We start from the raw sequence: 22,820 nt of genomic DNA, 5'->3' as shown, positions 1-22,820 counted from the left end.
GGAGTGACATGTTTTTTCACTTGAATTGCTGGCTGTCTGAGTGGTGTCCAAAAAATGAGGTGGGGCTTCATAGATAATTGGCAAAGCTTCTGGGGAAAACCTGGTCTTGCTAGGAGAGACGGCATCCATCCCATTTTGGATGGAGCAGCTCTCATTTCTAGAAATCTGGCCAATTTTCTTAAATCCTCCAAACCGTGACTATCCAGGGTTGGGACCAGGAAGCAGAGTTGTAGTCTTACACACCTCTCTGCAGCTTCTCTCCCCCTGCCATCCCCTCATTACCCCATCCCCGTAGAGACGGTGCCTGCTCCCAGACCACCAACAACCAGTAAAAATCTATTTAAGCATAAAAATTCAAAAAGAAACAATAATATAGCACGTTCAACTGCACCACAGACTAAAACAGTTAAATGTGGTCTATTAAACATTAGATCTCTCTTCTAAGTCCCTGTTAGTAAATTATATAATAATTGATCAACATATTGATTTATTCTGCCTTACAGAAACCTGGTTACAGCAGGATGAATATGTTAGTTTAAATGAGTCAACACCCCCGAGTCACACTAACTGCCAGAATGCTCGTAGCACGGACCGAGGGGGAGGATTAGCAGCAATCTTCCACTCCATCTTATTAATTAATCAAAAACCCAGACAGAGCTTTAATTCATTTGAAAGCTTGTCTCTTAGTCTTGTCCATCCAAATTGGAAGTCCCAAAAACCAGTTTTATTTGTTATTATCTATCGTCCACCTGGTCGTTACTGTGAGTTTCTCTGTGAATTTTCAGACCTTTTGTCTGACTTAGTGCTTAGCTCAGATAAGATAATTATAGTGGGCGATTTTAACATCCACACAGATGCTGAGAATGACAGCCTCAACACTGCATTTAATCTATTATTAGACTCAATTGGCTTTGCTCAAAATGTAAATGAGTCCACCCACCACTTTAATCATATCTTAGATCTTGTTCTGACTTATGGTATGGAAATTGAAGATTTAACAGTATTCCCTGAAAACTCCCTTCTGTCTGATCATTTCTTAATAACATTTACATTTACTCTGATGGACTACTCAGCAGTGGGGAATAAGTTTCATTACACTAGAAGTCTTTCAGAAAGCGCTGTAACTAGGTTTAAGGATATGATTCCTTCTTTATGTTATCAAATGCCATATACCAACACAGTGCAGAGTAGCTACCTAAACTCTGTAAGTGAGATAGAGTATCTCGTCAGTAGTTTTACATCCTCATTGAAGACAAGTTTGGATGCTGTAGCTCCTCTGAAAAAGAGAGCTTTAAATCAGAAGTGCCTGACTCTGTGGTATAACTCACAAACTCGCAGCTTAAAGCAGATAACCCGTAAGTTGGAGAGGAAATGGCGTCTCACTAATTTAGAAGATCTTCACTTAGCCTGGAAAAAGAGTCTGTTGCTCTATAAAAAAAGCCCTCCGTAAAGCTAGGACATCTTACTACTCATCACTAATTGAAGAAAATAAGAACAACCCCAGTGTTGTGTGTTGGGGGGTTTGGCTGGACGTTTGGGTGCTGTTTTCTTTTCTTTGCTCTCCAGGTGGTATGCAAACTGTTTTTTTCTGTGGAGAAGGTGCTGGCGGAAGAGTCCTTCACCCTCATCAGAACTATTGGAGCAGTACCTCCTCTTCTGGCGGCCCACACACAACAGAATATCCGGATAAAATGCTGAAACCGACTTCTTCTGAAACTTCTCTGTTCTCCCACGACGTCCTGGATCAATAGAGCCTGAAATGTGGAGGTTTTCAGCTTGAAACAGGCTAATGATGCCGCCTGAGAGCGCTGCGCGACGTCTCGCACCGTGGGAAGTCCTTAAAGCGACAGTATCACCTCAAAATCTCTCATCAGCCGTTAAAATTTTCACTGAAAACCAGCTTAATTTTTCGAACCATGTCCACTTCGATGTGTCTCACAGGTTTAGAAAAAATTTTGATCAAACAAAGCGCCAGTCTCTCAGCAACTTCTCAGACAAAGGAATTCCGACGAGGGGCTGGACAACTCCTCCCACAAGGAGTGCTCACAGGCGAATGACGTCACCGACAGGCATGGAAAAACTCACGCATGCGCACGAGGGTTCAAGCATGTCTGACGTAAAAACATATGAATGAAATCCATATAGTTTTTGAAAAAAATAAAAAGGACCTATACTTTATGGACAGACCTCGTATTTGAACATTGATGAGAATTGTGCAGTTTGCTTCTCACTGCCGTGTACAACATAAATAGTCAGCTGTCTTGGCAAGGTGAAGGATGGCGCGCTCTCCAGCGCCCAAATGGATCAAAGCCCGGCACTTCTGGACTCAGATTCACCGCCGAACACCCCCCAGGTGGATACGACAAACTGACTCTGTGAAGGACGGAAAAGGTGAGGTCAACAGAGCTACAACAAATATCCTTCAGAGGCACACACTATCAGCAACACTTTCAGGTCTGAATTTAAGCCTTACGTAAATGAGCAGCTTCTCACAACAGGTGGAGGATCATCAATCCGTACGCCACGGCAGTGAGAAGCAAACTGCACAATTCTCATCAATGTTCAAATATACTGCGTAACAAAATGCCAAATTACTATTAACGATTATTCAGACGATAATCACCTCTGATGTGTGTTGACAGCATGTGTCCCTCACCCGTCCTCCTTCACAGGCACGATGTGTCAAACCCTGGCGCGGTCCTCAGCGTCTCACAACCGAACGTCACAAGGTCGAGTTCCCGGCAATTCTGCTCAAATCACTCATGGCTTAAATGCAGAACGCCATTTCATTATCTGCTTCAGCTGAAAGTCTTTAAGTCTGCACATGAGCATCAACCACAGGTGCAGCCAATAGTTCTGATGAGGGTGAAGGACTCTTCCGCCAGCACCTTCTCCACAGAAAAAATCAGTTTGCATACCACCTGGAGAGCAAAGAAAAGAAAACAGCACCCAAATGTCCAGCCAAACCCCCCAACACACAACACCCAGGTTTCTTTTCAGCACTGTAGCCAGGCTGACAAAGAGTCAGAGCTCTATTGAGCCGAGTATTCCTTTAACTTTAACTAGTAATGACTTCATGACTTTCTTTGCTAATAAAATTTTAACTATTAGAGAAAAAATTACTCATAACCATCCCAAAGACATATCGTTATTTTTGGCTGCTTTCAGTGATGCCGGTATTTGGTTAGACTCTTTCTCTCCGATTGTTCTGTCTGAGTTATTTTCATTAGTTACTTCCTCCAAACCATCAACATGTCTATTAGACCCCATTCCTACCAGGCTGCTCAAGGAAGCCCTACCATTATTTAACGCTTCGATCTTAAATATGATCAATCTATCTTTATTAGTTGGCTATGTACCACAGGCTTTTAAGGTGGCAGTAATTAAACCATTACTTAAACAGCCATCACTTGACCCAGCTATCTTAGCTAATTATAGGCCAATCTCCAACCTTCCTTTTCTCTCAAAAATTCTTGAAAGGGTAGTTGTAAAACAGCTAACTGATCATCTGCAGAGGAATGGTCTATTTGAAGAGTTTCAGTCAGGTTTTAGAATTCATCATAGTACAGAAACAGCATTAGTGAAGGTTACAAATGATCTTCTTATGGCCTCAGACAGTGGACTCATCTCTGTGCTTGTTCTGTTAGACCTCAGTGCTGCTTTTGATACTGTTGACCATAAAATTTTATTACAGAGATTAGAGCATGCCATAGGTATTAAAGGCACTGCGCTGCGGTGGTTTGAATCATATTTATCTAATAGATTACACTTTGTTCATGTAAATGGGGAATCTTCTTCACAGACTAAGGTTAATTATGGAGTTCCACAAGGTTCTGTGCTAGGACCAATTTTATTCACTTTATACATGCTTCCCTTAGGCAGTATTATTAGACGGCATTGCTTAAATTTTCATTGTTACGCAGATGATAAAAGTAAATCCCTTCGGCTGGTCCCTTGTTTTGCACTCGGGGTTGCAACAGCAAATCCAAGGTGGTTTTGCATGTTGAATCGGCACAGGTTTTACGCCGGATGCCCTTCCTGATTCAACTCCACATTACATGGAGAAATGTGGCAGGGGTGGGATTTGAACCCGGAACCTTTTGCACTGAAACCAAGCTCATTAACCACTTGGCCACCACACCCAGCTTTATCTATCCATGAAGCCAGAGGACACACACCAATTAGCTAAACTGCAGGATTGTCTTACAGACATAAAGACATGGATGACCTCTAATTTCCTGCTTTTAAACTCAGATAAAACTGAAGTTATTGTACTTGGCCCCACAAATCTTAGAAACATGGTGTCTAACCAGATCCTTACTCTGGATGGCATTACCCTGACCTCTAGTAATACTGTGAGAAATCTTGGAGTCATTTTTGATCAGGATATATCATTCAATGCCCATATTAAAGAAATATGTAGGACTGCTTTTTTGCATTTACGCAATATCTCTAAAATTAGAAAGGTCTTGTCTCAGAGTGATGCTGAAAAACTAATTCATGCATTTATTTCCTCTAGGCTGGACTATTGTAATTCATTATTATCAGGTTGTCCTAAAAGTTCCCTGAAAAGCCTTCAGTTAATTCAAAATGCTGCAGCTAGAGTACTGACAGGGACTAGAAGGAGAGAGCATATCTCACCCATATTGGCCTCTCTTCATTGGCTTCCTGTTAATTCTAGAATAGAATTTAAAATTCTTCTTCTTACTTATAAGGTTTTGAATAATCAGGTCCCATCTTATCTTAGGGACCTCATAGTACCATATCACCCCAATAGAGCACTTCGCTCTCAGACTGCAGGCTTACTTGTAGTTCCTAGGGTTTGTAAGAGTAGAATGGGAGGCAGAACCTTCAGCTTTCAGGCTCCTCTCCTGTGGAACCAGCTCCCAATTCAGATCAGGGAGACAGACACCCTCTCTACTTTTAAGATTAGGCTTAAAACTTTCCTTTTTGCTAAAGCTTATAGTTAGGGCTGGATCAGGTGACCCTGAACCATCCCTTAGTTATGCTGCTATAGACTTAGACTGCTGGGGGGTTCCCATTTCTTTCTCTTTTTGCTCTGTATGCACCACTCTGCATGTAATCATTAGTGATTGATCTCTGCTCCCCTCCACAGCATGTCTTTTTCCTGGTTCTCTCCCTCAGCCCCAACCAGTCCCAGCAGAAGACTGCCCCTCCGTGAGCCTGGTTCTGCTGGAGGTTTCTTCCTGTTAAAAGGGATTTTTTTCCTTCCCACTGTCACCAAGTGCTTGCTCACAGGGGGTTGTTTTGACCGTTGGGGTTTTTACGTAATTATTGTATGGCCTTGCCTTACAATATAAAGTGCCTTGGGGCAACTGTTTGTTGTGATTTGGCGCTATATAAATAAAATTGATTGATTGATTGACTGAAACCTTACAAGTGAATGAGCTTTTAGTAAACGCCTACTCTATTTCATAACTTCCTCTAAACTATAAATAATCATATGAAAGAACCTCACCATCATTGCCAAAGGAAAGGAAGGTGTTGAATGTGGAGGCTGAGGTCAGTGAAGCTGAGGTGGGTTGATGGCTTTCATTGGAGCTCCACAGCAGTCTCGTATTAGAATTTTTTTTAAAAAGATTCTTAGAGATACTCATACACATACGACAAACACACGTACACACACAGCTATGCATTCCTTAAAAATGTGTGAAGTTGAAATTACATCATCTTTTGGTCAGTTTTACATTGATCTGCCTTGTACTGAAGCACAGGATGTTTCTGTCAATAAATATGCTTATTTATTTGAGGTACTTTGTGGGTTTAAATGGGATCTAGATGGATCACTTTGCTCCATTCTAATTCATTCACTGGCGAGCCTGTCTGAAGCCCAGACGTCCAACATTGCTTTCCACAAAAATAAATAAATACATAAATAAATATAGTGGTGACCTAATGTACAAGAAGGAATCAGTCAGTCATAACAAGCTTCTGATTAGCAAGAACAGCTGGAACACAGGAATCATTAGGCAAAGCGAGCTGGTCATCACTGGCTTTACCTGTCTGCTGTGGGCTGTGGAACATCACATGGACATGCATGGCCCTGGGCAGTTTGAGCTAGACAGCCACAGGGTGAACAGCCTTGGAAACAGTGAAGGGTCCAACAACCCAGGGAGTGAACTTCTTCAAATCCACCTTGAGCAGCAAGTGCTTAGTGGACAAGCAAGCCCTCTGGTCTGGAACAGAAGATGGAGCCATCCGCAGTTGACTTGTATATGACCAACAACTTGATGAGAGACCTGTGGGCCAGCTCACAAGTTTTCCTGGCATGACACCATGATCAAGAAGGTGGTTCACCCAAAGTGAGGCTCAGCCATTGCACTGGGGCTAACTGACCTTTGCGAATTCCGCAAATACAGGAATCTCAGCTGCATAATTTATGGTTGCAAGGGATGTCAACCCCTGCAAAGCAACAGGCCCTGATGGCATCTTGGGACGGGTCCTGAAAGACTGTGTAGACCAGCTTGCTTGGAGTGATTTATATATATATATATATATATATATATATATATATATATATATATAAGGTCTGTTAGAAAAGTATCGGACCTTTTTATTTTTTGCAAAAACCATATGGATTTGATTCATGTGTGATTGCATCAGCCAAGCTTGAACCTTCGTGCGCATGCGTGAGTTTTTTCACGCCTGTCGGTTGCGTCATTCGCCTGTGAGCAGGCTTTGTGTGAGCAGTGGTCCACCCCTCTCGTCGGATTTTTATTGCAAATAAATGTCTGAACGATTTGGAGCTTTGCTGCATCAAATTATTCAAGAAACTGTGAGAGACCTCCAGCTGGACACCATTCGGAAAATTTAGATGGCTTTCAGCGACGATTTTATGGGGATTAGACAGATTAAGGAGTGCTCCAGCCGGTTTAAAGACCACCTGCAGCACCGATCGACAGGCTCAAACCTCGCTGAAACAACCAGATCATTTCCAACGTGAAGGCTTTGTTGATCCAGGACGTCGTCTGACTTTCACAAAAAAGGCAGAAGGCGTTGACATCAGCACTTTTTCGGCACATTCTACTGTTACAGGAGTTTTTTTCCATGGAAAGAGAAGCGGAGGATTGCGCCACCGTGCCATTCATCGCGCGGGACAAAACCCCCTCCGTGTTGGTCTCACAGGACGGCTTTCAGACGGCTTCCGGTTGCTTTTCAGTCGTGTGAGTATCCGAGAAATTGTGCATAAGCTGGACATGTCCCAACATGTCCTGTGAGGCTTCATCACAGCATTGCTTTGCACCATGTGGCTCCGCCGCGAGGCACGGATTTCCTCTGCTCCTCTTTCCTTGACAAAAACTCCTGTAACAGTGGAATGTACTGTTCATTTCTAAACTGGACGCTGTGTTTTATCCGGGATGTCCTCTGACTAGCACAGGAATTGCGGAAGACGTGGACATCAGCACTTTTTCGGCACATTGAGACAGATGTGCGGAGGAATTCCGTGCCTCGCGGCAGAGCCGCATGGCGCAAAGCAACGCCATGATGAAGCCTCACAGGACATGTTGGGGCATGACCAGCTCATGCACAATTTCTCAGATACTCACACGACTGAAAAGCAACTGGAAGCCGTCTGAAAGCCACCTGACCAACACGGAGGTGGTTTTGTCCCGTTCCATGAGCGGTTCCGTGGCGCATCCCTCCGCTTCTCTTTCCATGAAAAAACTCTAACAGTAGAATGTGCCGAAAAAGTGCTGATGTCCACGCCTTCTGCCTTTTTTGTGAAAGTCAGGCGACGTCCCGGATCAACAAAGCCTTCACGCTGGAAATGATCTGGTTGTTTCAGCGGGGTTTGAGCCTGTCGATCGGCGCTCAGAGCGCGCCGCGCTCTCAGACACTGTGGACGGTCTTTAAAGCGGCTGGAGCACTCCTTAATCTGTGTAATCCCCATAAAATCGTCGCTGAAAGCCATCTAAATTTTCCGAATGGTGTCCAGCTGGAGGTCTCTCACAGTTTCTGGAAAAATTTGATGCAGCAAAGCTCCAAATCGTTCAGACATTTATTCACAATAAAAATCCGACAAGAGGGGTGGACCACTGCTCACACAAAGCCTGCTCACAGGCGAATGACGCAACCGACAGGCGTGAAAAAACACGTGCATGCGCACGAAGGTTCAAGCTTGGCTGATGCAATCACACGTGATTCAAATCCATATGGTTTTTGCAAAAAATAAAAAGGTCTGATACTTTTCTAACAGACCTTGTGTATGTATATATATATATATATATATATATATATATATATATATATATATATATATATATATATATTCTGCATGTGGTTTACTCAGGTTTATATTTGCACTGAAAGGCTTGCACCTTACCTTTCATTATACTTGTTTCAATGACAATAAAGTATCTGTATAATCTCTGACACCATGTACCTGCCCACCAGAACCACTGCTGAATAAGTCTTATTAATCCCTGGATGGCAGGACAACTTATTAGCATGAGCTCATTCAATCACCTCCCGCCTTAGCGAGTCCACCACATACAATTTATCCCGACGACAATCAGTAGGAGATATAAGTGTTTCTGCAGCCACTTTGACCTTGGCTTCAATGTCTAGGGTAAGAACAGAGATGAAACACTTTTCAGGTATAATGGTCTTGGCGTCATGACTATGTAAATCAAGATCAAATGAGTGGGAAAGTGAATCAGGTTTCGTGTTGTTTGAACTGGGGCGATAAGACAGCACAAAGTCAAAGCAGCTGAAAAACAAAGCCCAGCAGAGCTGCCTAGCATTGAGACGTGAGGAGAATGTAGATATTCCAAATTTTTGTGGTCGTCCCACACCAAAACGGCATCTGGACCCCTCCAACCAATGGCATCACTCCTCCAGGGCCACCTGAACAGCCAGCAGCTTGCAGTCATCATTGCAGTCACCACCAGAGACAACTGTTTGGACAAATAAGCACATGGGTGCATCTTACCATCAGCGGCGCTCATTTGCAAAAGAACAGCCCTATCCCAATGTCAGAAGCGTCACCCTTGACCACGAACTGCTGGCTGCGATTGGGGAAGAGCAGTACCGAAGCAGATGTGAAATCTTTCTTGAGTCCTTGAAATGCCGTGTCACATTTCAGAGACCAAACAAAGGGATAAGCTAATGTACTGAAATTACGAATAAACTTGCAGTAGAAATGTGCAAAACCCAGGAATATCTGCACCTCCTTGCAGTTGTGTGGCATGGTCCATTCTGCCACAGCTCTCACCTTGACCCGGTCCATCCTGACCTCCCCCTCAGCCAGCATGAACCCCAGAAAAGATACAGGACTTATGAAACTTGCATTTCTCTGCCTTCGCGTACTGCTGGTTTTGGAGTAATCGCTGTAGGACGGATTGGATATGCTATTCACAAGTCTCTTAATCGGGAGAGAAGGTCAGGATGTCATCTAAATACGCACACACAAAATAGTTAAGCATGTCCCTGAGACCATCATTAACCAAGTTCTGAGTGTTAGTGAGACCAAAATTGTTGGGAAAGTGTAGGAACACGGACCCACAACAGGGGGCGCAAATGAACGGACAATGGAATAGGTCAAATAACAACACTTTACTGTTGCGAACGTGCACAACAAACACAACAAATTACAACAATGGACAAAGGTCAATTCACAAAGGTGTCGTGTGGGCAGGCTCGAAGATAGGAGACGCCTCTCCAAAGTAGAACCGGAACCACACGGTTTCCTCCGCCACAGGACCCCGGGAATACTGGAGCCGCCAAGTTCCGAACTCCCAGGTGGCCACTGCCTCCGCGTGTCGGACCTGGTACTGCTGGCGAGGAACAAGAACACAATTAACGTGGGCGCGTTTGCACCCAGCAACCTGTACGGCAGGGAAGCTACCTCCACCTCTCGTTGGAGAAAAAAGTCTGCAATCACTCACAAAAATCACAAAGGTTACTGTCAAGCAGTCAGCTGAGATTATTACCTTCCAGGTAGAACGATATCTCGGCGATGAGGTGGAGATGCCGTCCTGCTGATATACCCCAGTGATAATTGCCGTCAGCTGTCTCAGGTGATGGGTGACAGCTGTTACCGAGGCTGCTCCTGTGGGGCGGCGGCGCCCTCTGGTGGTGGTGGGCCAGCAGTACCTCCTCTTCAGCGGCCCACACAACAAAAATGGCATGATTAAAAATCCATAATGGCCATTAGGCATATTAAACTCAGTTTTCCACTCACCCCCTTCCATGTAATCCTCCATGGCTTGTCATTCAGGTCTGGAAAGGGAATACAGTTTGCCTCTTGTGGGCGTGGTTCCAGGCAGTAAGTCAATTGCGCAGTGGTAAGGATGATGTGGCAAAGACTTGGCCATTGCCTTACTAAAAACCGTGGCCAGATCATGACAACCAGTGGAGACATTAATTAAATCTGAGTTTCGAGGTGTCAGAGACTCCTCTGGTTGGACCAGGTATGTAAGCCGGAAAGTCAGTGCTGGGCCACTCAATATTTGGGTCGTGTTTATTTAATCAAAGTTGCCCCAAAATAATTGGATGTGACCTTTGACCAAAAATATGGAAATTCAGGGATTCTGTGGGCCCATCTGTAAATTTCATCTGTACTGGCAGAGAGCGGAGAGAGACTCTCCTGATTATGCTTCCATTCACAGTGGGGGCATGACAATGCAGTCTGCCATCCCTACAGGACCTGTATACAGTGAGACAAATAAGTATTTGATCCACAATCGATTTAGCTACTTTTCCCCACCTACAAAGAATGGACAGGTCTGTAATTTCTATCGTAGGTACACATTAACTGTGAGAGACAAAATCTGAAAAAAATAGAAAATCACATTGTATGATTTTTAAATAATTAGTTTGCATCTTATTGCATGAAATAAGTACAGTTGTATGCAAAGGTTTGGGCATCCCTGATGATTTCCATGATTTTCCTTTATAAATCATTGGTTGTTTGGATGAGCAATTTCAGTTAAATATATCATGTAGCAGACCAACACAGTGATATTTGAGAAGTGAAATTAAGTTTATAGGATTTATAGAAAGTGTGTACTAATTCTTTAAACAAAATTAAGCAGGTGCATAAATCTGACCCCCCCCCCCCCCCCCCCAACAGAAAAAAAAACATCAATATTTAGTAGATCCTCCTTTTGCAGAAATAACAGCCTCTAAATGCTTCCCATATCTTCTAATGAGAGTCTGGATTCTGGTTGAAGCTATTTTGGACTATTCTTCTTTACAAAACATCTCCAGTTCAGTCAGGCTTGTTGGTTTCCGAGCATGGACAGCCCACTTAAAATCACACTACAGATTTTCAATAATATTCAGGTCTGGGGACTGAGATGGCCATTCCAGAACTTTGGACTTGTTCCTGTGCATGAATGCATTAGTAGATTTTGATCAGTGTTTAGGGTTGTTGTGTTGTTGAAAGATCCAACCCCGGTGCAACTTCAAAATTGTCACTGATTCATGAACATTGTTGTCAAGAATCTGCTGATTTTTAAAATGTATTCAGGAAAACTCTCATATTTGTGGTAGTTTAAGAAAACCTATAAGAACAAAGTGTGTCACAATATATTTAATGTTTTTAAGTATTTAAGTTATCTGTTTCTCTGCATCTGAAGTCTCTGAATTTATGAGTGAAAATACACACCAAATGGCCATGTTTAGTGACATAGAGTATGGGCGCACACACACAACTTCAATCAGGGAAAACCAGAGCACAGCTGACATTTGCTGTTTGGTGTGCTTATGTATTTTGGGTCAAGGACGAACAGCGCCACAACTGAACACTAATAGGACTAATTGATTTGGAGAAGCTACGAAAATGAGCTACCATAGCTAATTACATTTTGGACTCACATGCCTTTCCAGCAGGAGGCAGAAAATCATCTTTATATTAAAAGCGTGAGTGTAAGTGCATATAATTGTAAATGCAACCCCAATTCCAATGAAGTTGGGAGGTTGTGTAAAATGTAAATAAAAACAGAATACAATGATTTGCAAATCCTCTTCAACCTATATTAAATTGAATACACCACAAAGACAAGATATTTAATGTTCAACCTGCGAAACATTATTGTTTTTGTGCAAATATTTGCTCATTTCGAGATGGATGCCTGCAAAACGTTTCAAAAAAGCTGGGACACTGTGTTACATCACCTTTCCTTCTAATAACACTCAATAGAACTGAGAACACTAATTGTTGAAGCTTTGTAGGTGGACTTCTTTCCCATTCTTACTTGATGTACGACTTCAGTTGTTCAACAGTCCAGGGTCTCCGTTGTCATACTTTGTGCTTCATAATCCACCAACACATTTTCAGTGGGCGACAGATCTACACTGCAGGCAGGTCAGTCTAGTACCTGCACGCTTTTACTACAAAGCCACACTGTTTTAACGTTCAGAATGTGGCTTGGCATTGTCTTGCTGAAATGAGCCGGGACATCCCTGAAAAAGACATTGCTTGGATGGCAGCATGTGTTGCTCCAAAACCTGGATGTACCTTTCAGCACTGATGGTGCCATCACAGATGTGTAAGTTGCCCATGCCATGGGCATTAACACACCCCCATATAATCACAGATGATGGCTTTTAAACTTTGCGCCAAAAACAATTTGAAATGTGGACACATCAGACCACAGCACACTTTTCCACTTCGCACCTGTTCATTTCAAATGAGCTCGGGCCCAGAGAAGGTGGTGGTATTTCTGGATGTTGTTGATGTATGGCTTTCACTTTGCATGGGAGAGTTTTAATTTGCACTTGTAGATGTAGCGACGAAATGTGTTAACTGACAGTGGTTTTCTGAAGTGTTCCACAGTCCACGCGGTAAGATCCTTTACACAATTGTGTCAGTTTTTAATGCAGTGCCACCTGAGGGATCAAATTCAATGTTGGTGTATGTGTAGAAAGTTCTCCAGATTTTCTGAATCTTATGGACTGTAGATGATGGAATCACTAAATTCCTTGCAACTGAATGATGAGAAACATTGTTTTTAAACTGTTGGAATATTTTTTCACACAGTTCTTCACAAAGTGGTGATCCTTTCCCCATCTTTGCTTGTGAACGGCTGATCCTTTAGGGGATGTTCCTTTTATACCCAATCATGACACTCACAATTAGTGTCCTCAGTTCCAAAACGCTTATTAAATGTGGTTAGAAGGAAAGGTGATGTAACACAGTGGTAAACATACCACTGTCCCAGCTTTTTTGAAACGTGTTGCAGGCATCCATTTCAAAATGAGCAAATATTTGCACAAAAACAATAAAGTTTATCAGTTTGAACATTAAATATCCTGTCTTTGTGGTGTATTCAATTGAATATAGGTTGAAGAGGATTTGCAAATCATTGTATTCTGTTTTTATTACATTTCACACAATGTCCCAACTTCATTGGAATTGGGTTGTATTTATAATTATATGCACTTGCACTCACACTTTTAATATTAAACACTTATTTCCATTGTGGTCCATTTAAAAATCAAATGACAAAATAGAAGGAATAATAAAATAAAAATAATGATGATGATAATAATAATAATAATAATAATAATAATAATAATAATAATAATAATAATAATAATAATAATAATAATAATAATGTGTATATGATAACAACACCCTAAACAATTTATAACTGTGATGAAGTGCATGAGAGGCTGGTGCTGAGGCACATAAAATCCTTACTGCCTCCCAGCCTTGATCAGCACCAACTTGCATACAGAGCCAACAGGTCCACAGGTGATGCCATCAACACAGCCCTCCACTCCACACAGTGTGTCAACATCTTGAACAGTCTGGCAATTATGCGAGGATGTTGTTTGTGGACTTCAGTTCTGCTTTTAACACACTTGTTCCAAGCAGACTGATGTTCAAACTGTGCAGTCTTGGCATTGGCGAGCACACCTGCAGATGGATCAGAGACTTTCTCACCAACCGTCTGCAGTCAGTCAGGATGGGGTCCCACCACTCCTCAGTGCTGACAGTAAGCACTGGGGCCCCTCAGGGCTGTGTGCTCAGCCCCATGCTGTACACTTTGTACACCCATGACTGTACACCAACCCACAGCAGCAGCATCTTTGTCAAATTTGTGGATGACACTACTGTGGTTGGGCTGATTCATAACAACAATGAGACGGCCTACAGAGAGGAGGTCCTGAACCTCACTACTTGGTGCTCCCTAAATAACCTGGCACTTAACTCCTCAAATACAAAGGAGTTGGTGCTAGATTTTAGGCAGAAGAGGGAGGACTCCTCCCCCCCTTCTCATTCAGGGAGACACCATAGAGAGGGTCAGTGACTTCAAGTTCCTGGGAACATACATTTCTCAGGACCTGACATGGGGCACCAACACCAATGCCCTTGTAAAAAGGGCACAGCAGCGTCTGTACTTTTTAATGTCACTTTGGAAGGTCAACCTGTCCCAGGAACTGCTGCTGTCCTTCTATAGGTGTGCTGTAGAGAGCGTCCTCACCAACAACATCTTGGTGTGGTACAGGAGCTGCTCTCAGGCTGACAAGAAGGCTCTGGAGAGAGTCAGGAAGTCAGCACAGAACATCATAGGAGCGCAGTTGTCCTCTCTGTCAGACATCTATAACACCAGATGTCTGCGCAGGGCCAGAAGCATCAGCTTCGATGGTTCACACCCGGGCACAGCCTGTTCTCACTGCTGCCCTCAGGAAAGAGGTACCGGTCCATCAAGGCCCGCACATCCAGACTCACCAACATGTTCTACCCAAGTGCAATACGAGTATTGAATACACATTAGCCTTCAGTCTGCACCATTCATTGCATTTATTTTTTATAAAGGTGAATGTAATGAATAGCACAGACTTCTATTTATATACACCTACTGGCTCCCTTGTAAATACATGTATATATTCTTATTTGTGTTTTTATATTTATATATTTTTTATATTTACTTTTACACCTTTACACTACGGGAGTTGTCTTTTAATTTTGTTGTACCTTGTGTATAATGACAATAAAAACATTATATTCTATTATAAATACATTAAGCCAGTAAATTAACATAAAAAAATTACATAATTAAACACTAAATAAAAGGGTTGAGTTCCTCTTCTAAAAACTGTTGAGGTCTAAGGTTCTAATAACATTCTGGACTCACACGCCATTCCAGCTCATTGCTTAATTTATTACCACCCTTGAAAAATGTCATATATGTATATATATATGTGTGTGTGTGTGTATATATATATATATATATATATATATATATATATATATATATATATATATATATATATATATATGTGTGTGTGTGTGTATATATACAACCCCTGGCAAAAATTATGGAATCACCGGCCTCGGAGGATGTTCATTCAGTTGTTTAATTTTGTAGCAGATCACAGACATGACACAAAACTAAAGTCATTTCAAATGACAACTTTCTGGCTTTAAGAAACACTATAAGAAATCAAGAAAAAAAGATTGTGGCAGTCAGTAATGGTTACTTTTTTAGACCAAGCAGAGGAAAAAAATATGGAATCACTCAATTCTGAGGAAAAAATTATGGAATCACCCTGTAAATTTTCATCCCCCAAACTAACACCTGCATCAAATCAGATCTACTCATTGACATTGACCCTATGGCATGACATTGACCCTATGTGTCTTTTTACAAGGAATGTTTTTGCAGTTTTTGCTCTATGGCAAGATGCATTATCATCTTGAAACATCCCCAAACATCCTTTCAATTGTCCAAAATATCAACGTAAACTTGTGCATTTATTGATGATGTAATGACAGCCATCTCCCCAGTGCCTTTACCTGACATGCAGCCCCATATCATCAATGACTGTGAAAATTTACATGTTCTCTTCAGGCAGTCATCATTAAAAATCTCATTGGAACGGCACCAAACAAAAGTTCCAGCATCATCACCTTGCCCAATGCAGATTCGAGATTCATCACTGAATATGACTTTCATCTAGTCAATCAATCAATCAATCAATCAATCAATTTTTTTATATAGCGCCAAATCACAACAAACAGTTGCCCCAAGGCGCTTTATATTGTAAGGCAAGGCCATACAATAATTATGTAAAACCCCAACGGTCAAAACGACCCCCTGTGAGCAAGCACTTGGCTACAGTGGGAAGGAAAAACTCCCTTTTAACAGGAAGAAACCTCCAGCAGAACCAGGCTCAGGGAGGGGCAGTCTTCTGCTGGGACTGGTTGGGGCTGAGGGAGAGAACCAGGAAAAAGACATGCTGTGGAGGGGAGCAGAGATCGATCACTAATGATTAAATGCAGAGTGGTGCATACAGAGCAAAAAGAGAAAGAAACAGTGCATCATGGGAACCCCCCAGCAGTCTGCGTCTATAGCAGCATAACTAAGGGATGGTTCAGGGTCACCTGATCCAGCCCTAACTATAAGCTTTAGCAAAAAGGAAAGTTTTAAGCCTAATCTTAAAAGTAGAGAGGGTGTCTGTCTCCCTGATCTGAATTGGGAGCTGGTTCCACAGGAGAGGAGCCTGAAAGCTGAAGGCTCTGCCTCCCATTCTACTCTTACAAACCCTAGGAACTACAAGTAAGCCTGCAGTCTGAGAGCGAAGCGCTCTATTGGGGTGATATGGTACTACGAGGTCCCTAAGATAAGATGGGACCTGATTATTCAAAACCTTATAAGTAAGAAGAAGAATTTTAAATTCTATTCTAGAATTAACAGGAAGCCAATGAAGAGAGGCCAATATGGGTGAGATATGCTCTCTCCTTCTAGTCCCCGTCAGTACTCTAGCTGCAGCATTTTGAATTAACTGAAGGCTTTTTAGGGAACTTTTAGGACAACCTGATAATAATGAATTACAATAGTCCAGCCTAGAGGAAATAAATGCATGAATTAGTTTTTCAGCATCACTCTGAGACAAGACCTTTCTGATTTTAGAGATATTGCGTAAATGCAAAAAAGCAGTCCTACATATTTGTTTAATATGCGCTTTGAATGACATATCCTGATCAAAAATGACTCCAAGATTTCTCACAGTATTACTAGAGGTCAGGGTAATGCCATCCAGAGTAAGGATCTGGTTAGACACCATGTTTCTAAGATTTGTGGGGCCAAGTACAATAACTTCAGTTTTATCTGAGTTTAAAAGCAGGAAATTAGAGGTCATCCATGTCTTTATGTCTGTAAGACAATCCTGCAGTTTAGCTAATTGGTGTGTGTCCTCTGGCTTCATGGATAGATAAAGCTGGGTATCATCTGCGTAACAATGAAAATTTAAGCAATACCGTCTAATAATACTGCCTAAGGGAAGCATGTATAAAGTGAATAAAATTGGTCCTAGCACAGAACCTTGTGGAACTCCATAATTAACTTTAGTCTGTGAAGAAGTCATCCACAGTCCATGAATGCTTTTCCTTAGCCCATTGTAACCTTGTTTCTTTTCTGTTTAGGTGTTAATGATGGCTTTTGTTTAGCTTTTCTGTATGTAAATCCCATTTCCTTTAGGCGGTTTCTTACAGTTCGGTCACAGACGTTGACTCCAGTTTCCTCCCATTCGTTCCTCATTTGTTTTGTTGTGCATTTTTCGATTTTTGAGACATATTGTTTTAAGTTTTTTGTCTTGACGCTTTGATGTCTTCCTTGGTCTACCAGTATGTTTGCCTTTAACAACTTTCCCATGTTGTTTGTATTTGGTCCAGAGTTTAGACACAGCTGACTGTGAATAACCAACATCTTTTGCAACATTGCATGATGATTTACTCTCTTTTAAGAGTTTGATAATCCTCTCCTTTGTTTCAATTGACATCTCTCGTGTTGGAGCCATGATTCATGTCAGTCCACTTGGTGCAACAGCTCTCCAAGGTGTGTTCACTCCTTTTTAGATGCAGACTAACGAGCAGATCTGATATGATTCAGGTGTTAGTTTTGGGGATGAAAATTTACAGGGTGATTCCATAATTTTTTCCTCAGAATTGAGTGATTCCATATATTTTTCCTCTGCTTGGTCTAAAAAAGTAACCGTTACTGACTGCCACAATCTTTTTTTCTTGATTTCTTATAGTGTTTCTTAAAGCCAGAAAGTTGCCATTTGAAATGACTTTAGTTTTGTGTCATGTCTGTGATCTGCTTTTTTCTACAAAATTAAACAACTGAATGAACATCCTCAGAGGCTGGTGATTCCATAATTTTTGCCAGGGGTTGTATATATATATATATATATATGTATGTGTGTGTGTGTGTGTGTGTGTGTGTGTGTGTGTGTGTGTGTGTGTGTGTGTGTGTGTGTGTGTGTGTGTGTGTGTGTGTGTGTGTGTGTGTGTGTAAACTATTAAACAGTTTTAAAAGTTTCACAGTTTGAGCAGAAAACTGAACAATAAAAAGTTGTAAGAGGCTATAGAAAAATAATTGTCATTATGGAAAGGATTAAACCAACACATTTCATGAACTATTCTGTAGAGCTCACTCAGTTCAACATGTGACAAAGATTTTGGGGTCAGCCAGTTGGAATCTGAAGCCACTGTCTCCAAGATTTCCCCTTGGGTCTGTGTGAGCAGGATGCCAGAAGCCTCTCTTGGCTCCACACAAATGCAGGAAGCACACTGATGAACTGCAGTAATTGATAAGGAAAACCCATGCAGAAAGGGAAAAACAGCAACTTCCCAAAGACAACCAAATATTTCTTTTTTTCCCAAGCATCCAGAACTGTTTCGTACTGTGTAAAGTTTATGTAGAGCCCTGCTGGCAATATTTATTTTGGAAGTAAACACACACACACACACATACACACATATGGACAATTGTGAATTGTCATATTGTATGATCAGAATTTTTTGACTGTTTTTTCAGATGAAGGAATGTAATGATTTGCAACACGTATCGTACATTGCCAATGAGCAAAAAAAGCAGGCTGTGCTAAAGCTGTCATTCACAATTACACAACTGGTCACAATAAATTTTATAGTCTTTGGAATAGTGCATGGTCTGCACATATAAGTAGCATGTATGTTGTTTGTTATTATTATTGATATAATGTACAAGGTGTTTTTTTTACAAGTTATTGTGCAAGATAATTACAATAAAAACAATTAAAAATACAGGAAGAGCACTTCAAACAGAAAAGAAGACCCCAACAGACTTATGAAAGAAAAAACTTAAATTAGGACTTTACATGCAGGACCTATATAGAACACAATAACAAAACAAGGCTACATACTATCAAATATAAGAAATTTAGTACAGATGCAAAAGACACAGAATCAGCAGGGTTATTACAAAGAAAAGTTAAAGTTTGAAAAACATTCTTAGTTATGGCTGTGTGCAATTTAAATTGGAATCATCCTGAATAATGCAGATCATCTGTTTATTTTAAATTAGTGCTGACAAAAATTCTGTTTGAATTAGTTCTGATTTCAGGATCTTCCGTGACCCACGGGGAATGTGTGTGAGATGTGACTTGAACATCAGAAAGTGAAACATGTGCCATACAGACAGGGTGGATCAAAGACGGCCATTTAAACCATCAAAGCCTGAAAGCATTAAAAACTGATTTATGAGTGTGGACTGTGTTTGAGCCTGCTACAGCTGACTGAATTACATACAAACATTCACCAGTTTGTGGACAGAAAGCCAGGGTTGCAGGGGTTTGTTACCCCGAGATTGTTGGAATATGCTTCAATATTTGTTCTTCTCGGGGTACAAATGCAGAGCAGCTGTTTCTCATGTTGTTCTGGGTCTATATGTCACATGAACCACTCAGTAAGGATATCAGTTTTGCTCTGCAGTGGTCTACAGACTTCCTTTTGTGTGAATAAGCACTGGTGATGGAAACATGAAAACAGCTGTCAAAATGAAATCAGAATTGTTGAAAACAGTTGTTTCTTTTGCCTGAGCTTCTCATGGTTGCCTGCAAACGTTCCTCATCTGCCTGCAAATGCAAGAGCATCACAGAGTCTGTGGACCACGGCAACCAAGGCTTCAGCTGAGCAAATAAAAGGAAGCGAGCTCCATGTTGTGATAATGTTTGGGTTGACTGTTTATGCTTTAACACCTGTACAGATACAGATAACGAGAACTGAGCTTTGATAATGTGAACCAAGCTTTGGTTCTATGAGTTGAACTCTTAGCACATCTCAGGTTTGCAATTCGTGTTTGATGATGTCACCCCAATCATAAAATCATCAAACAACAAAAACAATTTCACCAGCATCAGACAGAAAATTGTTTGATGAAGGTGGAAAGAATGGATGGGATATTGTTTTTAGCACCTTGAACATTTGATAAATGCAAACCAGAGGTGTTTGTGTATATATCTATATACACACACACACATTTATTTGCACTGGAAGTCTGCATTCTGGTTAGATTTAAAACAGCACAAATTATATATATGAAGCAAAAAGTAATTTTACTTATTCACAAAATGTTTTGTGACATGGACGAGCTTATAATTTAAGAATGTTAACAAATGTTAAACTAAAAAAAAGCACTGTGTTTGTACAACTACGAAAAGTAGGTATATTTCATTTTGTGGGTAGAATTTGTGGAATGAGTTAAGCCCTGGTCACATGACACTAACGAAACCCCAACAAAACAAGAAATCTGGACTTCTGGCATTGTTTAACTGTCAGTTTCGTTCCTGCAGGTGGTGCTTCGTCAGAATTTTCAAACCATTGAATAATGTTAACGAATCCCAACGACAACCTCAATTCGTGCGTATTTTGTTTGCCTTCTGTCTTGATGTTCCTTATCATTTGCGTAGTTTGCGTAACATCAGCATTCCATTTGACTGTCGTCCAACCTCCAAACTTCATCCAACCTCCCAAGTCTGATGTCTCGCACGAACGTTGACAATATCTGTTCAACAACTAAAGCTCCAATGAGCTGCACGTAACATCCTGCATATGCTGCATAACATTTTTATGATGTTTGTTCACAAGAGGGCTTACTATCAGCGCATAATTTGAAGTCACCGTGAGAATTAAATCACAGGTTTTACTCATAATGTCAACAAAAGCTCTGTTCCACTTCTGGTTCGTCTGTGTGAATAACTAACCCCTTCCACAACTAAATGGAATGCAGCCATTATTCAGCTTAATTATGCCTGACCTTTCCCGCTATGGGTTGTCCTTCATCAAACAACAATGGGCCATTATGAGCTCATTACTGCTTAACTTTTTTTTTCTGAGCAGACTGAAGGGATGGCAACGTGTTTATTCAGTTTGCACTTTTGACCACTTCAGAAGGCCTCTTGCGAAACAGATAAATCTCTCTTCATCCTCAGTGAGCCCATATCACTATTTCAACACAAAATTTGATTCATTGCGAAAACAGTAAAAAAGTTCAACTTCAGGTTTTCCTCACCCTTATTTTTTTCCTTGTTCTTAATTTTCTGAAAATAAAAGTGGTTAAGCTCACCCTGTTAGATGTCCTTGTTGGAAGAAAAGAGTTTCAAAATACTGAGCGCATAGATGTCACAGTGTAAAAGGCAATGCTGTTTGCAGTGTATGTACGGTATGTTTACCATATGTTTGTAATCTAATGTCATGCCTTTGCAAGAAAATCACAGGACAGTTCTATGTTGACTGGATGAGATTATTGGAGGGATGATATGCTTTATGATCTGTTGGCTAATAAAGTTACAACAGCTATTTCTGAAAATGAATATTTGAAGTTTGAGACCAGACTGGCTCTCATGGATTGTGAAATGATCACTGAAGCCAAGACAGCAACTCCCATTCCTCCTTTGATTTCTGTAGAAATAAACCTTTGACTGAGAGAATTATAAACTGGCCGAAGCCCAGTATCACATTTTTTTTCATGCCCCTGTCACGAAAATCGCCCCATTTTCGTGACACAGTTTTTTTTTTTCATTGTACTATTTATAATCCTCGCCCTTCTCTTAACTCTAACCATAACCATGGCGTAGGTCAATCAATCAATCAATCAATTTTTTTATATAGCGCCAAATCACAACAAACAGTTGCCCCAAGGCGCTTTATATTGTAAGGCAAGGCCATACAATAATTATGTAGGTGTGTCCCCTCCCCTCAACCTAACCATGACACTCCCCATAATGTCTACATACATTATGCCGCACAAATTTCTATTTTCCAAAAAACTTTTTTTTTTTTTATTGGGTCCTGATACTTTACATATGTAAATTTGTACGATCCCACACCCCCAGACATTCTTCTTCTTTGGGTACCAGATTCCAGCTGCCGCATGGGATAATGTTGTGTTGTCATGCTTATAGTGGCACACTGTATAGGTTGCACCATTTGACATCTTCAAAATGCCAACTGACTATTTGGATAGTACTGTTTGCAATGTACTGCTTTTTGTCCACTACATAGTAAAATAGTATGAGTGTTTCGATGTACTCCATTTGTACAGTACTTCACTGGATATACCAGTTCAACTGCTCATTAAGCTAAACATCTAATCAGCAAATGCTATGGTAGAAATGAAATGCATTAAGACATGGTCAAGGGTAGCTGCTGAAGTTGAAATCAAGCATCAGAATGAGTAAGAAAGGTGATTTAAATGAGTGTGAACATGGCATGGTTGTTGGTCCCAGATACGCTAATTTCATTATTTCACAAACTTATGGTCAACTGAGACGTTCATGCACAACTACTTCTAGGGTCTACAGAGAAAGGTGCAAATAAAGAAGAAACATCCAGTGATCAGTGATTCATTGAGTGAAAATGCCATTTTGATGGCAGAAGTCAGAGAAGAATGGCATTTCGAATTCATCAACCAGAAAGGCAATATTAACCCCAATATTAACCCCAGTATCTGTTCATTACAACCAAGGTATGAATCTACAACACATCAAACCTTGAACATACTGTAACATTTGCATTGGGA

The 22,820-nt window shown here is 41.0% G+C and overlaps 1 pseudogene; it reads left to right on the top strand.

Annotated features, from left to right (window-relative positions):
• Positions 1 to 6,276: 6,276 nt before the first annotated feature.
• LOC117525440 lies at positions 6,277 to 6,427 on the top strand (annotated as a pseudogene).
• Positions 6,428 to 22,820: the final 16,393 nt, after the last annotated feature.

Source organism: Thalassophryne amazonica, chromosome 14, assembly GCF_902500255.1.
Source record: "Thalassophryne amazonica chromosome 14, fThaAma1.1, whole genome shotgun sequence".
Lineage (NCBI taxonomy): Eukaryota > Metazoa > Chordata > Actinopteri > Batrachoidiformes > Batrachoididae > Thalassophryne > Thalassophryne amazonica.
This window is presented reverse-complemented; position numbering and strand designations above follow the sequence as displayed.